This window comes from Tachypleus tridentatus, chromosome 12, assembly GCF_004210375.1.
Source record: "Tachypleus tridentatus isolate NWPU-2018 chromosome 12, ASM421037v1, whole genome shotgun sequence".
NCBI lineage: Eukaryota > Metazoa > Arthropoda > Merostomata > Xiphosura > Limulidae > Tachypleus > Tachypleus tridentatus.
In genome coordinates this window covers 18,850,916-18,867,021 of record NC_134836.1, presented here as the reverse complement: position 1 = coordinate 18,867,021, position 16,106 = coordinate 18,850,916, and the positions used below count along the sequence as shown (strand labels likewise).

Below are 16,106 nucleotides of genomic sequence, written 5' to 3'. Positions count from 1 at the left end.
TGTAAATTTTTCTTCATTGGATGCATTCCTCCATCAATTATAAGCTACTCGTTAATTTGATATTGATTTTTCATTTGTGTGCAATGTCTTTACTGGTGTTTTTAACTGAACGTAACTAAAAAACAAACACGTGTGTATTAATGGTAGTTATTATATTTTGGTGAGTTGGTAGTTGAAAAATAAGATGTTTTATGTGAAAATTTTGATAATAATATAATTTCGTTTATAATCAGGAATAATATGACTGGTATGTTTAAGAATATGTATACAGCATCAACTTTTAATGTTATCAGTGAAACGTGGGAAAAAATCTTACCATGTGTAATGCTTTCAGAAACGACGTCATTTGCGGTATGTTTCATTCTAAGGCAGAATGATAAGAAATATTCCCTTTGATTCTGAGAGTGACACATTACTAACAAATATTAGTAAAACTGTTTAGATCTGCATAAAAAAGAGCAATAGTTTCTAACTTAGAAGTAAGTATTACACCTATTAGACCATATCAAACTCTGACTAAGGTATATCAAAGTTTCTTGGTATAGAAGGATTATAGCTATAATGCTTGTGTATCACAGTATTAATTTTATCACTACCAGAGTTAAAGGTACATTTAGTTGTGTTATGACGTGTCTAAGAATAACTTGTACAGACAACTGCTTGGGAATAGGATGTGCTTATGACATAAATATGTATGATATTTATTACAGTCAGGGAACAACAGTTGTACCTGATCTATGCATCACAATTATTGGACCTTATTGAACTCTCTGCCCTGTTAGTATTTTATTTTTGGATTTAAAAATTGAATAAATCAAGTATTCAATGTGTATCTGTCCCACTTCATTCAAGGTTCTTGATTGAAGGTATTTTTGTACTTTATTTCATTGGAGAGCTGACAGTATTTTTAAGATCATTTAATGTCATGTCCTAAAAGTTTATTTATTATTTTACTTTTACAAAACAAAATTTCAGTGGTAAAAGTGTAAACACTAACAAATGAAACATTTTAAACTAAAAATTGCCACTGAAGAACAAGAGTTATTTATAGACACAAATGTGCCATTTTTGTGTATGTGATTTGTGCCAAAACCTGAACATTGCAAAACAAAGATTGTTGCATAAACCTGGATTTAAGGTGGGAGGTCATAATTTTGCATAAGAAGGCTATTGCATCTTGGAAGAGTCCAAAAAGTGTTAAATAAAATCCATTGTATATAAGGTATCATACAATCATTATGCTTCAGCTGTTCTCATGTCATTTAAATTATGGTACAATATTAACATGAATGGTTTAATCTGGTACTGATGTAGGAAAGTGTTATCAGATTGCTCAGGCTGTTACCAGTTTGCATCCCAGACAGTTCACAGAAGTTAAAACAAATTTATCAGTAGCAGCATATTAAAGGCTTATTGTGTAGCATGATGTTTTGGAAGACATAGAATCTATTGGTTCATCTTGGCTGATCCATCCTCAGAACTAAATTAAAAACTCTTAAAGCCAGCCTTTCTTATTCATATACTTATCCAGATTTTTCTTAAACTGATTTAAATTTATTGCTTCTACAACATCAAAAGACAACTTGTTGCAACAGCCAACAACTCTGTTAGAAAAATGAAACTGTCCTAGCTGAAGGTGACTCCTACCTTTCCAGCATTTATATTTGTCTCCCCTAGTCTTGCTATTCTCACTGTTAAGTATAAAAAAAAAATAATAGAGGAGGCATCAACACTATCAGTTCCTTTCAGAGTCTTAAGAGATTGTAAAAGAAAATTATTTGAGAGATTTCAGCCTCTCCTAATATGATAACCTTTCCATCCCAGACACCATTTTAGCAACTCTTCTCTGAACCCTTTCCAACAAGTTCAATGTCTTTTCTTGAATAAGAAGCTCAAGAATGAACACAATATTCCAAATATGGTCTAACCAGTAACCAGTACAATGAAGTTATAACCCCTTTAGATTAGCATTCATTACATCTGTAGATACAACCCAAAATCCTGTTTGCCCTACCACTAGCAACAGCACACTGCATGGATGACCTTAGAGAATGATCAGTGGTTACACCAAGATATATTTCTTTCATAACACTGTTAAGGTTATTCCCATCCAAAATATATGTATAATTCAAATTATGATAACCCACATGCATTATCTTGTACTTATTATAATTAAAATCCATCTTCCATTTATTTGTCCAATTCATTAAATGATCTACATCCTTTTGTAAATCGGCAACATCCTTTCATAGTCAGCTATACCCAAGATCTTAATATCATTTGCAAATTTAAGTAATCTATTAACTGTTCCTTCATCTATGTCACTGATGTAAAACAAAGAGAGCAAAGGTTCTAAGACAACTCTGAGGTACTCCATTTGTGACATTAATCCAGTTTGACTGAACTCCATTTATAACAACCCTCTGCTTTCCTCCATTCAGCCACTTTTGTATACAATTTCTAATGTATTTCTAAAAAAAATTTTATGTGGCACCTTTTAAAATGCTTTCAGAAAATCCAAAGAATATCAAAAGATTTGTAAGGCAAGATTTTTCCTTTGTGAAACGATGCTTACTATCCAACTTCACATAGGAAGATCAAAAACAGCAACAATTATTGAGAATGAGGCTGATACATTGTCATTTGTCATTCATGGGCAACACACTGAATACAAATATTGGCTGTTTATCACTATTTTATAATACTGTTTAGAGCATTTTCCTCATTTTTGCTTATAACATTTACAGATTGATTATGATGATTTTTAGTTTAGAATATTTTGTTTGTTATTGTCTGCATCTTTGTAATTTATATTTAGGTGTATGATGCATAATGATAAAAGTTTCAAAGAACATGACCTAGAAATTGATTTTAAATGGCTTCAATGTTATCATTCAATACCACTAACAAGTACCTTCTTACACTTCTCCATTTCTCAAGTATTTGCCTGTTAATGGACTTAAAACTGATATATGATTGTCTATACACAACAAACTGTATATTAAATTCACAAGTTTCAAAATTTTTAATAGTATTCAAAATGCAATTATTTATTTTCATATTAATGATAAGCTTTGATCTTTTTCTTTTTAAAATTATTTTCTTTAAAATAAATTTAGTTGTTGTCATGTATTGAATTTTTCTAATTTTTTAAATATCTACTAGGAAAGCTTAATGTGAATTCAGTTAAGCATTTATTGCCATCTAAAGTAAAAACATATATTCATTGCATGATATATGGTGGAGATCAATGCAGATAATTTACTAAATTGCTTTTTGTCTTTGGTGTAAGTGTACGTTTTCAGTAAAATGTTGATATTTTCTCTTTTTGGCATCATATAGACAAGAGCATTTATTAAGACTTCTGTAACATTAAACTGTGAAACTTTGAGCATAATAAAGAGATATATTTCTTAGAATAACAGATGGGCTGGTTGGAAATGTCAAATAGTGTGAAGTGTATGTTAAAAATAGGGTGTACTAAAGAAAATGACGTAGGTAGTTATATCTTTGGGGAAGATTTAAAAATATTTTTTAAGATAATTTAAACTTGCATATGGATGAGCTTGAGAGATAGGGAATAAGTGAACTGATAGGATAGTTTGGATGATGAGGAGATTGGGAAAAGATTTAAGAAATACATGGCTATTTATATGAAGAATGAAGACAAAAAATAATAATAAAGAAGTTGGATCTGTATAAGTTTCAAGGGTAGAAATATTGCAATTCCCAATTATTGTAGACCACTTGATCAGACAGATGAGGTCAATAAGGAATTGTATTAATAGATTATTGTTTCCACTAATAAAACTGCTGATGGGTAACTTTAATTTTAGAAACATTTATTACAATTGTACAGGGTCAAGTAGTGAGGGAAACAGAGGTTTCTTGAAAGGATTCAGGTCTGTATTTATACCAAGTGGTTAGAGAGCCAATGAGAGAGGATGTAATTTTATATTTATTATACTATATACCATATAGTGTAATACCAATAAGTATATGGTTGCAGTTGTAAAAGTAGGGGGGGGGCATTTGAAGAAAAGTAGTCAATGCTTAATTAGGTTTTATAATTTGCTACATTTTGAGATAATTAAAAAAAATTAAATTTATAGTTTCAGTTTTCAGAGAGCCAGGTTTGATATTGTGCACAATTTATGGTCAGAGAATTAAAATACTTTGTTATAAGTTAATGTGGTATAGATTTTGATCATTTAAAAAAATAAGTTGCTTTTAATTAAAATTAGGCTTCTTCCTAAATATCAGGGAAGATTAAACCTAAATGGCTTATTAAAGACCTAATAATATAAATGCAATAAATGTAAGAAGTTTATGTTGACAGATTGGATAATATATTTACATAACTACAGGAAATCTAGGGATATGGCTAAAATAAGAAAAGTAGGAAATGTAATTGGCTAATGATGTTAAACCTAACAGCAATTATTTTTTAAAGTATCTTATGGGTAAGCAAAATGTTGAAATGGGGGCAGGGTCATAAAAGATAATGATACTGAGGCTTTTGTTTTAAACTAAGGGGTGAATGAACTTTCAAATGTTGTGTTTTTACAAGGGAGAAGAATAAGATATTCCTACTATTTAACAATTTACAGGAAATATTGGGATAACCTGAATTATGTGGATATTAATCTCATGATGGTAGAAAAAAAAGATTGAGAAGTAAAAATACATTAGGCACCATAACTATAAAATGTTTTTCTTAGAGTTCCAAAAGAAGTGAGAGACAAGATATGCAAGCCTGTCTCTTTCAGTTTTGTTAGTCAATAGACAGTGAGTAGGTACTTGAGGATTGTAGTATTGTAAATGTTACTCATATTTTTTAAAGGGAGTAATAAGAGGTGACCTGGAAATTATATATATATACCAGTTAGTCTTACTTCTGTACAGGGAACAATTATAGGGATTCTAATTTTTTTTAAAAAAAGCTTTGGAAAAACTATTTGCTGTAGTACAATATTGTAAAAGAAAATCAGTGTATTGATTCACTAAAAGAAAAATTTTCATTGCTTATTTGTTGTTTTTAAAGATATTATTCATTATTTAGATGATGGGAATTGTGTACTTAGATTTTCAAAATGCATTTAATAAGGTGCCACACAAATCCTTAACTACAAAAAATGACATTGATGCAGGTTGGAAAAAAACTAGTAAGTTGAATTATGGAATGATTGGATGAGAGACAGCAAAGATTGTTAGCAGTAGAATCCAGTTAAAGTGGACCCTACTTCAGGAATTAATGCTTGGGGCTTTGTTGTTGTGTATGTATATTAATGATATTGATAGTGTGTGTCCACTTCTACTGAGGGTGTTAAGGTACTACTGAATGATTTGCATTATTAGGTTAGTTGTACAGATATGTGGCAAATCATCTTTCATTACACTAAATGCAAAATAATGCCTTTGGCTCTACATAATTGGATGGCATGTTTAATATAGATGGAAGCCCACTCAGTATAATGACTCAAAGAAAGGATCTTGATATAGTGGTAGGTAGTCACTTAGGCCATCAAGGCAGTGCATTGTTTTAGTAGCAAAGCTGATACAGTTTTAGGGTGTACTAACAAATTATTTTATTACAAGTCAAAAGAAGTAGCTATGTCTTTCTTGGAATATTACATATATATTTGATTTCTATATTTAAGAAAGGATACTGATTTATTGGAAGGATTGTAGGAATGTAAGGGTTATTATAGACAGTGTTTGAGACATTAACTCCTTAGTAATGGAAGATGAACCGCTTTCCTCTGAAACATTTTTGATATTGATTTATTGGAATTATTGCAGGAATGTAAAGGTTATTTTCTAGGGATAGGTTAATAACTATTTCAATTTAGTTGCTTTTGAGAAAAGAAGGTTGAAATATGTTCATATTGAAACTCATAAGATTATATGGAAGATCAGTGTGATAAAAACATACATTTTTTTTTATTATTAATCTGATAATAATAAGATGGGAGGAATTAAGGTTTATAAAATTTAGCCTAGGCATTTAATATGAGTAAAATAGGAATCAGTGAGGTTATGAAAAAAAAGAGCGAGTTTAAGTTATTGTTTTTTCTTTCTTTTAAGGCTGGAAATTCAATGAAGGTATGTATTTCATCATAATAGTTAATATGATACATATCTGTATATTGATGCCATGATATAAAATTTGATAGTCTTGTCTGTAATTTATTATCTATATTACTAACATTGTCTTATTTAAGTACTTCACACCTTACAGTGCTTTTTCAAATTCTCAGGTTTGATCAACTAAATGGCAACTGGCAAGAGAAGTAAAAAAAGTTGATATCTGTCTGTCTGTTTTGCTGTGTTACTTTATATATATATATATATAATGTTTTGATAAAATAAATGAAGACAACATATAGTACTCAGTACTCATCTTCCTTTATTGAATCATTCATATTTAGCAAAAATACTTTAATGGAAAGTACAAAAGACTTATAATGTTTACTGAAAGCTTGCCAGATTTGGTGAAGATATATAAATTGTATCATATTGGATGGTGTATCAGTACAATCATATCATAGATTCAGTATATGATACTGATAGTGTATTGCTGTGTCACCACTCCTTTAGTATTCAGACTAACCTTAAGTACCAAGTAATTCCTTGTTGTGTGTATATTAATAGTAATTAAGCATTGGTCATGTTTATGCTGGAGTAATGATGCTTTCCAAAATTATAATGCAGTAGATTTTTTGTTTATCTTTCACATAAACCCAAGCTTCCACTAAAACCATTAATTTTGTTATCCTTTTATGGTAGTATTAAACAGTTGAAGTGAAATTCCTCTGTACCATTGCTTGTGGGAGATGAACTGTCTTCATCATCATGTGGCCTTCACTCCAAGTCCTGGACGTTTGCAGTAGAAACCTCAGAGTTCCAGAATCTCAAAATAGTGTGTCACCATCAATCATAAGAAAAACAAACTGAAACGAAATTTATACATAATGAAATCCTTTCTACAAGGTAGAGTGAATAGTGTTATTTTTTGTGCACCAGTTTTGCTCATTGATATTTAAACTTCCTTAAATTGAACTTATTATAATGAATCAAAAGTAAAACAACTTAACCAGAACTAAGCAAACTAAACTGCAACTGATTTACAGTCCTAATCGTGGCAATGTCCATTATTTTTATGAGCTGAAATCAAACACATATACAACAAGGAAAACACGCGTTCATTCTGGCTTCTACTAAAGCCAGAAGCACCCACACCTACACAATATTATGCAATCTGCAGAGCTGAATATGTAACTCACATAACTTGACTGACTATCCACTAAGTTTAGATGACCATCAAGGGTCAAACTACCATTTGTTAGGCATTTAAATGATGAAGCTTATTGTCGAAATTATCCTTTGGACAAATGCTACAAAAATTAATTGTTCCTTCCCTTTTCATTAAAGCACACAAAAATTAGAAGATAATCTGTAGGATTTTGCTTCTATGTAACAATGAACAGAAGCAGTACAGTGACACTGGTAGCTTAGTTACAATATGAATGGTTTAAACCATGTTTACAATTATGTTCATTATATATATTTGTTTGTGCATCTTATGGTTTTTAACATTAGGATTTTACAGTGTAGAGTATCCTATGTACAAATTGATAAGGAAATTATGCTTTACATTTATAATGTCACAAACTAAAATTGTACTTAAATATGTATGTAACAGTTTAAAGATTTCTGATATTGTTATTTATGAGGTCTTTCTCTAGGTGGCAGTTACACTTCACTGGGTTTCTACTGTACACAGAAGTGATGTAATAATGTCAGTGTATTCATTTAAATACATTTTGTTGCTGTGTGTGTTTTACTGAGAGTTTATGAATTAAAGGGATATGTATATTTGTGTTTATGTTTGGTTTGAGTTTTAGAGATTCATTTTTAAATGTTTGTGTTGTGTGTGCATGTGTTTGCAAGACTTAAACATCTCAGAATTTTCAGGAACTTGCATGACTCCATAGAAACCTACCCAGCATATTTTTCTGGAAAGAGAATGAATGATGTGAATAAACAAAAACTGTTTATTCAGTAGGCAAAATATAACTGTAAAACTTGTTGTCTCAGGCATCAGACAAAATAGATTCCACACCCCTGTATTTCTCCTGTTTTTTTTCACTTTCAAGTGTTATTAATACGTAACTAAGCCATAGATTGACTGATTGGTGCACAGATGGTTTTTTAACTGAAAGTATGTTTATCGTTAGTTGAATATCTTTCACTAAGAAAAAGATTTGCACATTTAAAGTGTAGTTGTAAAAAGCTTTTGTTATGCATTGACTATACTGTCTTAGCATTTTGTTCTGGGTTCAGTTAATTGGCAGGTATTATCCTAATATTATGTTAAATGTTTCAACATCATAAACATATTTAAAGTAACTAATTTCAAATATTTTGTAACAAGGATTTTATTTGCTATTAAAATAAGAGAGAAAGTTTGTATAGTCTTTTCTAAAATGACTATATTCATTATTAGATATTTGTAGGATTATTAGAACTTTTGTTATTTAGAAAAATAGTTATATTTGTGAAAAAAATATTTTCAGTCAGAAAATATTATGGTTATATTATTTTTAGTTTCAAATTCAAGTAATATTTATATAAATATAATAGTGCTGTCTGTTGTGTGCCCATGTAACTACTTTGCATGTGAATGGATGTTCACCAGATTTGGTATGGAGGCTCATTAGGCCCATGGGGAGATATATACAAATTTTCATTTTTTTTTGTTTTGCAGCTTTTATGTGCATTTTTTATTCCATTATCTCACCTTCACCAAAGTTGGCATGGATGTTTGTTGGGTCCATGGTGGAGATACAACTTTTCAGTTTTGTATTTCACATTTTATGCCACTACTTCATCCCCTTTTGATGGGTCTTTACCAAATTTGACCTGAAGATTTGTTTGGTATGTGTGGATATGAGGCAAATTTTGCAGTTTTTATAAACATTTTTGTTTTGTTTTTTTACAATAACTCATAAAGAAAGCAACTTTTTTTCATGTCCTAAGATAACTTTTCATTAATCATGAATTTACATAACTTCCAACAAGGAAGCAGGTACTCCAGCTAGTTCCACTAACAATGTGGATTTTATCCAATACAATAGCATAGTATTTATGTGCATGTTTGTTTTGATGCTGACTAGTTTATTTAACTTGATAGTGATGATGAGACTTATCTCGTAATTTGTTTATAAAACCTTAGTCATGACTGTGTTTGATCAAAGTAGGTGTAACCAGACATCTCTTACATAGTTTAGTGTTGCCACTTGAGTTAATAAGATTTGGCTAATAATTCCACATCCTATTTAGATTCCTGTTAAATTTTTATGATATAAATCATCATTACTTAAGCTGTAACACCAAACTGATAAGTTCTTTGGGTTGTTTTTTTTCAGTTTGAAAACCATTTAGAAAATATTTCATATTTGTATTTCCTTGTTTATTCAGCTTAAAACAAATTGGTAAATATATCTTCTCAGTTAGAATCTTGTTGCAAATCAAATGTTAAATATTTCTCCAGTTAAAATCCACTTGTAGATCATATGACACAAAATTATTTCATTTAAAACCAAATTAAAAATAAATTAGTAAATATTTTCTCAGTCAGGTTCTTTTGGAAAACCAAATGCTAACTATTTTCATAGTTAAATCAAATTGAAGATAAATAGGTAAATATTTTCGGAGTTAAAATTTTGTGATAAAACCAAATGTTAAATATTTCTGTAGTTGAAAGCTTTTAAAACCAGTTAAAAATTAGAAGACACATTTATTTTGGTTAAAGCCAAACTGAAAATAAGCTTTTAAATATTTTCTCAGGTTATTATTGAAAACCAAGTTTTAAATATTTTTCTAATGGAAACCAAGTTGGAAATTGGGTTGCTCATGTTTCTTTTGATTAAAGTCAAATTGAAAATAATCTGTATTTTAATTTATACGTATACTGAGAATTTTTTTTGTCAAGTCTTTTTTTATAAAACAAATTTTTCTAGAAGTTATTTAATTCATAATTAGAAATTTTCCAAAGAAAATTTCATTGCAATACCCTGCTAATTCATTCAGTATATATATGGCTTCAGTAATTTTCTAAAAAGACAAAAATAATGAGAAAAAGAAGAAAGGATAACATACACATTTGATGAAAAGTTTTATTAGCTTATCTTTTATATAATTTTCTGTAGCTGAAATTAATGAAATTTAGTTTTTGCATCTGTTGTAAAGTATAGTATAATGGATAAATCATAACTAGTTAACAAGGTTTTTGTATTTCAGTTGATAAATTTTCAACTTGCAAAAAGAAATACATTAGTAAATGTAGAGACTCTTTTTAGATATTCACCAAAAGTATCAACCTGCTTATTAATACTGTGATTGAAAATACTGTTTGTGATATGTTATTGAAAAAATAACCTTTCTGTTAAAGTATGTTGAAAACAAAAATGCTGTACATAATAAAACTTGTATCTAGTTATTGGTTCTTGGTTAAAGCATAATTGTAAATAAATTTACCAATAGAAAATACCTTGAAACTTTTAAAAAGTATGTCAACAAAGTACATCTGTGAAACTTTTGCAATGCCAAGCATAATTTGTACTTGGAGTTATATTCCTAGATTTTTTTGATACTCTAAATGTGTGTAGAAAGATACTGCATGAAATAGACAATAAATAGGTACATTAGTCAATGAAATATGAGTAAATCATAAAATAAAATACACAGATATCAAACTTGTGTAAAAGTATAAGCAAGGGGGAAAATTGAAAACACGTGTTAATTTTTACCTAATAAAGTATTCAAATACAAGTATGAACCTCCCAAAGCTCTATTCAATGCATTTGAATAGAAATACCATATCTGCTATTTTCTATTTATGGCCAAGTTAATACGTTTATCTGCTACCTTCCTTAACTTTGAATTAATGACCACAGAAAATTCAGATGTCAGTAGCACCTTACCACCTACCATCCACAGTAAGGGATTCAATTTCACTCTTAAAATGCACCCACAGCCTAAAAGTGCTGTAATTTGATATGAAGTTATGCTGATAAACTATCTAAAAAAGAGATAGTGTACAAACATTGTTTTATTGAATTTTATGCAAATTATACAAGTGCTATCTGCATTAGCCATTCCTAATTCTGAAGTGATATACTAGAAGGAAGGCAACTAATGAACTCTTGAATTATTCTTGTCAGACTGAATAATAAGATTTTACCTTAACTCATAACACAAGTCTTTTATGTACGTATAATGTTTGACACAACAGAAGGTTGTTTTATGATGTTTTACATAAATATAGAATGTTTGTTCAACCTATATCTTTAGATTATCACCAAGTTTTCTAGCTACTACTAGCATAAAGTATAGAAAACTTATGTAGTTTTGTTTGGTTTGTGGGTTTGAAGCTATTCTCTTTAGTAACTCTAACATTACTAGAGAATCAAAGTGATTCATAAAGTTAGCTTAATTTTGTTAAGTTTAGTTTTAGTATATGTACAAGGCTGAAATAGGACTGATCTGTTGATAAGATATGTCCCAGTGATAAACCGCTCGGAGCCTAGTTCTGTGCACTATTAGGGCAGGTGGTTCTCTGAAATATGAGGTCATTAGTTGACACAGTGTTTGGTTCTGCAAATTGAACCAGATGGTGACACATGCATACACTGGCTGGATTGACAAATCATTGTGGGAAGTGGATATTTTGCTGTACTCTGTTACTCGAGGGGGAGATAACACAGAGATGCATAGTTATTGATTATAAGCAAGGCTGAATTGGCAAAATGTCCTGTACCAATAAACCTTGTTGGGCACTTGACTGATCAAATAATTTTTCTTAATGTAAATTACACAAAAATGAAAAAGAACCAGTTTGTAGTTTGTCTCTAGCCTTCTGCCAACAACAGAACCAAGTGCTGTGGAAAATCTTTATTGACATTCAGGCAAACTGAGACTGCTGCAAAACAAAGTACCCTAAGGTGTAACCAGAAAAACAAAGACACAGAACAGTAGAAGTCCACTGATTAGATCAGTAAAGGATCTTTTTTTCTGTGTCTTGTATGGCAGCTAGCTAACTACTACAATAGGGACTCAGCATTTAGTGCTCAGTTCAGTTGCTCTCTAGTAGTATTTGGAAGGTGATGTAATAAACTATTGTCAATCTATAAATTTGCATACATTATTGCATATTGTTTTGAAATGTGGTAGATATTTATTGTCTGTAAATAGTGTTCACGTTTGTACGTTGCTTCTCAGGTTTACCTTTAAGAAAAAATTAAATATGTTCTTCAAAAAGTTCTTTCCAAGATAATGTGTGTTGGATGTATAACATTTGAATGCAAGTGTTACTTCTATAGGTGTAACAATTCCACAGTACAAACTTTTTAAAACATTCTAACCTTTGGTTACTAAACATAAAATAGTTACTAAGAAACTGATTTTGATTTATTATGTTTTGCTTTATTTATGGTTGTAAAAGCTATCAATAATTATTTGAAATTGTTAATTGATGATACATTTTTTTATTAATTAATTAATGCTCATTGATGATACAAAAAATCCTCAGTAACCAATTTATTATTCATTATAAGAAAAACTGGGAGACACGCATTGATGGTATTCACATATTTGCTTTAATCTACAGAAAGTAGTTGGATCTGTGATAAGCCACATATATACCTGTGTTGGTTTTTTGTTTTTTTTAGACATTCTGGATAGTGACTTTATACAGTTTTTACCAGTTATATCATTCAGTTTAATTTTAAAGGAAGTTTTTACTTTTACAAGTGAAACAGTTTTACTATTTTGGAAGGTCAATACATGGAAGCACTGGAATTACACATTTCATGTTTTAGGAGCATTTTTAATAGTTAATTTACAATAAGCAACAATAGGTGTAGAGCTGATTCTATTTACTAAAAAAATTTTTCAAATTGAGGCAAAGAGTGTGTAAATTTATCTCTAAATTGTCTTGTTTCATGTTTGCTTTTTAGAAAAAAAATTTTTTATTGCTGAGTATTCTTCTCAAATTCAGTTAATAAAGGTATGGTTCAGTTTTTGCAATTTGTTATTCTTATATACATGTAATAAATACACAAGGTGATTAATTATCTTGCAAAGTTTGAGAGTTCGGTTCCTGATGATTTTATATAATTTAAAGAAAAATACATACAAGCTAGTTAAAGATAATAGTATACAAGTCTTTAACCATTCTTGCTGGACAAGAATGATATGATTTTAGATATGAAATACATTAATATCACATAACTGTGTAGCACAAATTTAATCTACATGTATGTGATGTAAAATACATTTCTTGCCAGTAAACATTAAAGAATTCTCTACAGCCTTAAGTTTTTATTTCATAGCTATTATTTTTTCTGCTAAAGTAAAATTCAAGTCTCACTGTAATAACCCAAAAATTATTTTAAATTTGCCTGCTTATTTAATTTCCTTACTTCTACCACCATGCTGAGCAATATTAATTTGCAGTGCAAACAGCACAACTAAGAGTAGGTCGCATATAGTTTTGGGAGGTTTGCCACCCACTGCATGGGTATGTACTGGTTGCCTTCTGGGAGTTATATTTAGAACCAAATTTCATTTGTGTGTATTTTCTTGAGCACTGTTTAACAGTAAATGTAGCTTGCTTCTCAAGTCTGAGGTACGCTTATAATAGTTCTTGTTCAGATTTCATAAACTCAAAAATCTTTTTTTTGTGAATAGTAATTATTAATAACCTATTTGTATAATAATTAGTGTTTTTTGCTCTTATTATAAAATTAGATGTGCAAAAGGTTGCAAGGCAGTAATAGTCTTAGGGTTAAGAGTACTGGGAAGAGTTTCAAGATTTTATTTGTTGGCTCTAGAAAATAAAACACGTAATTGATTATATGGCTGTGTTTGTTTCTGCAAACTGATGTAAGGGCTCATGTTAATCTTGTTAAGGAAATATTAACTTTTATAAGCATTTGTGTAATAATGTAGTTAATTGCATTCAGTAAAGCATACTAACATTTTAATACATTATTTAAGGAATTAATATTAAGAATTTATGCATTTTTTATAATAATGAAGTGAAATGCATTTAATAAAGCATGCTAACTTTTGTAAACATTTAAATAATATTAAGTTCTTCAAGCACTTTAATAGTGTATTGAAATGCATTCAGTAAACCATGCTGACATTTTTAAACATTATTGTGGTATTCTAAAAACACATTACGAATCCTAATTACAGGTGATTCTTGTTTATTTTTCAAAAAACAACTTTTAAGATTATCATTTCTATGTTTTTAAACATGCTTTATATTCTCTGCATGGTTGTCAAAATTATATCAAGTTTTTTTAAAAATAAAACCAGTAGAAATATGATCTGCTAGAAATAAAAGTTATATTGAGTAGATTAATGGCTTAGATTTATAGGAACCTAAAGCATTGTTCATGATGATTTCAGACTAAACATACAAGTTAAATGAATTAATTACTCATTCCATATTTATCAGATGGTACCATGTAAAATGTTGGGTCATGTCCTGTTTGTCTGTGAGAAGTTAAGAACTATTGGGTTGAGGAATAATTTGTGAGCGTTTTTTTCAAGTTAAAAAAATATATTCATAAATGAAATGCTTTCGCAAAATATTTCATGTCATTTGGTAGATAATTTTTTGCTCTAATAGATGGTGTGTTTGATTTTCATATGTCTTTAATTTTTGCTTTCATTTTCAGCTCATTAAATGAAATGTCAAGTGGACAAAATCGAGCATTTTCGACACCATCTGCTTTTCACATTTAATTTCTTGCAATTTCGTTTAAAACAATGCATACTATATACCTAGGTATTACATGAAATAAAGTATCATAATAAATGTTTTGGGTGTAATGTGTTCATGCATTGACGTATTGTATAGTCTTGCATGTAATGCTTGAATGAAATTATTTAAAAACGCTCACAAATTATTCCTCAACCTAATATATTCAAGATAGATAATATTTAAAGAAATGCTACTATTTAACAAGTCTACATATGTATCACACATACAACTAATTAATCCATAGATCTAATACATTCTTCATACTGATATTCATTTGGGCTCAATAAACGATTTTAAATAAACCATTGCTTCATTTGGAAGGTATCAAGTGTTACATTATTTGTTTCAGTTATGACCGTTGACTGTAGTAAAATAAAGTTGTGAGGTTCCTCAAACTTGAATAAATTTCTTCAAATACAAAGCTTATAAAACCATGCACATATCCTTTAAGAATATACATTCAATTTCAGAATCTGTCTTTTTAAAAAGACTATATAAAGAATATTGTTAGTCTTTTCTCACTGTATAAATAAGATTATGTTTAATAACAGAGATTAGAGCTAGTGAATTTTATGCCCTAAATCAGTTTCTTTTAAAATCTCACATAGATTACTGTCTGTATATCTATGGAATAAGGATTACAAGTTAAATTGTTATCTGTGACTATGTTTTTATGTACGAGACTTTCATTAGAATGTTTTATGATCAATGATCTTTAAAACTTGACGGTTTATCCCATAGTTATTAGAAAAGTTAAAACACTGAACACTAATTTTCACAATAATTCCTAAATGCAACACATATCAAGAAAAGTAGAGCTTGTCTCTTTCCCAAATATAAAAAAATGAATAGGTTGTCTCCATACAACAACAACAGACTAGTTCAAATATGAATTTTAGAACATAAATAAATAAAGCTAGACTATGTTTTGTAACATGCTAACAGTATGAAACATTAATTAGTATAGTAAAATCTGGAACTAGCTTTACAAAAAATAACCTATCAAGTAATTTGTTTTGGAGCTTGTGTGTGTTTATGGAACATCACTCAAACTTGATCAAGTTTCATCAAAACATGGTTATGGAAACTCTTCCTGTGTATATAAAAATGATAATCTAATGCAGTAAAGAACCTTCAGCTATTTAAGTTTGCAGTATTAACTAAATAAAAATCACATAATCAATATTTTCATTACATTGTATGTTTTGAAATTATCACAATCAAATAATGTATATAAAATGTATAACTTTAAATGTCATATAAA

At 29.3% G+C, this 16,106-nt stretch overlaps 1 protein-coding gene across 10 annotated transcripts in view; it reads left to right on the top strand.

Moving 5' to 3' along the window:
• Nucleotides 1-16,106, top strand: part of LOC143235060 (uncharacterized) — a 58,064-nt gene that overhangs the window by 12,798 nt on the left and 29,160 nt on the right. For 8 of the 10 annotated variants that reach the window (XM_076472833.1, XM_076472828.1, XM_076472830.1 and 5 more), the window contains one exon: nucleotides 6,790-6,993. The gene's annotated coding sequence lies outside the window, so the exon portion shown is untranslated. Of the gene's footprint in view, nucleotides 1-6,789; nucleotides 6,994-8,770; nucleotides 8,941-13,612; nucleotides 13,694-16,106 lie in introns of those variants that run through there. The other 2 variants (XM_076472831.1, XM_076472834.1) reach the window with 2 other exon arrangements.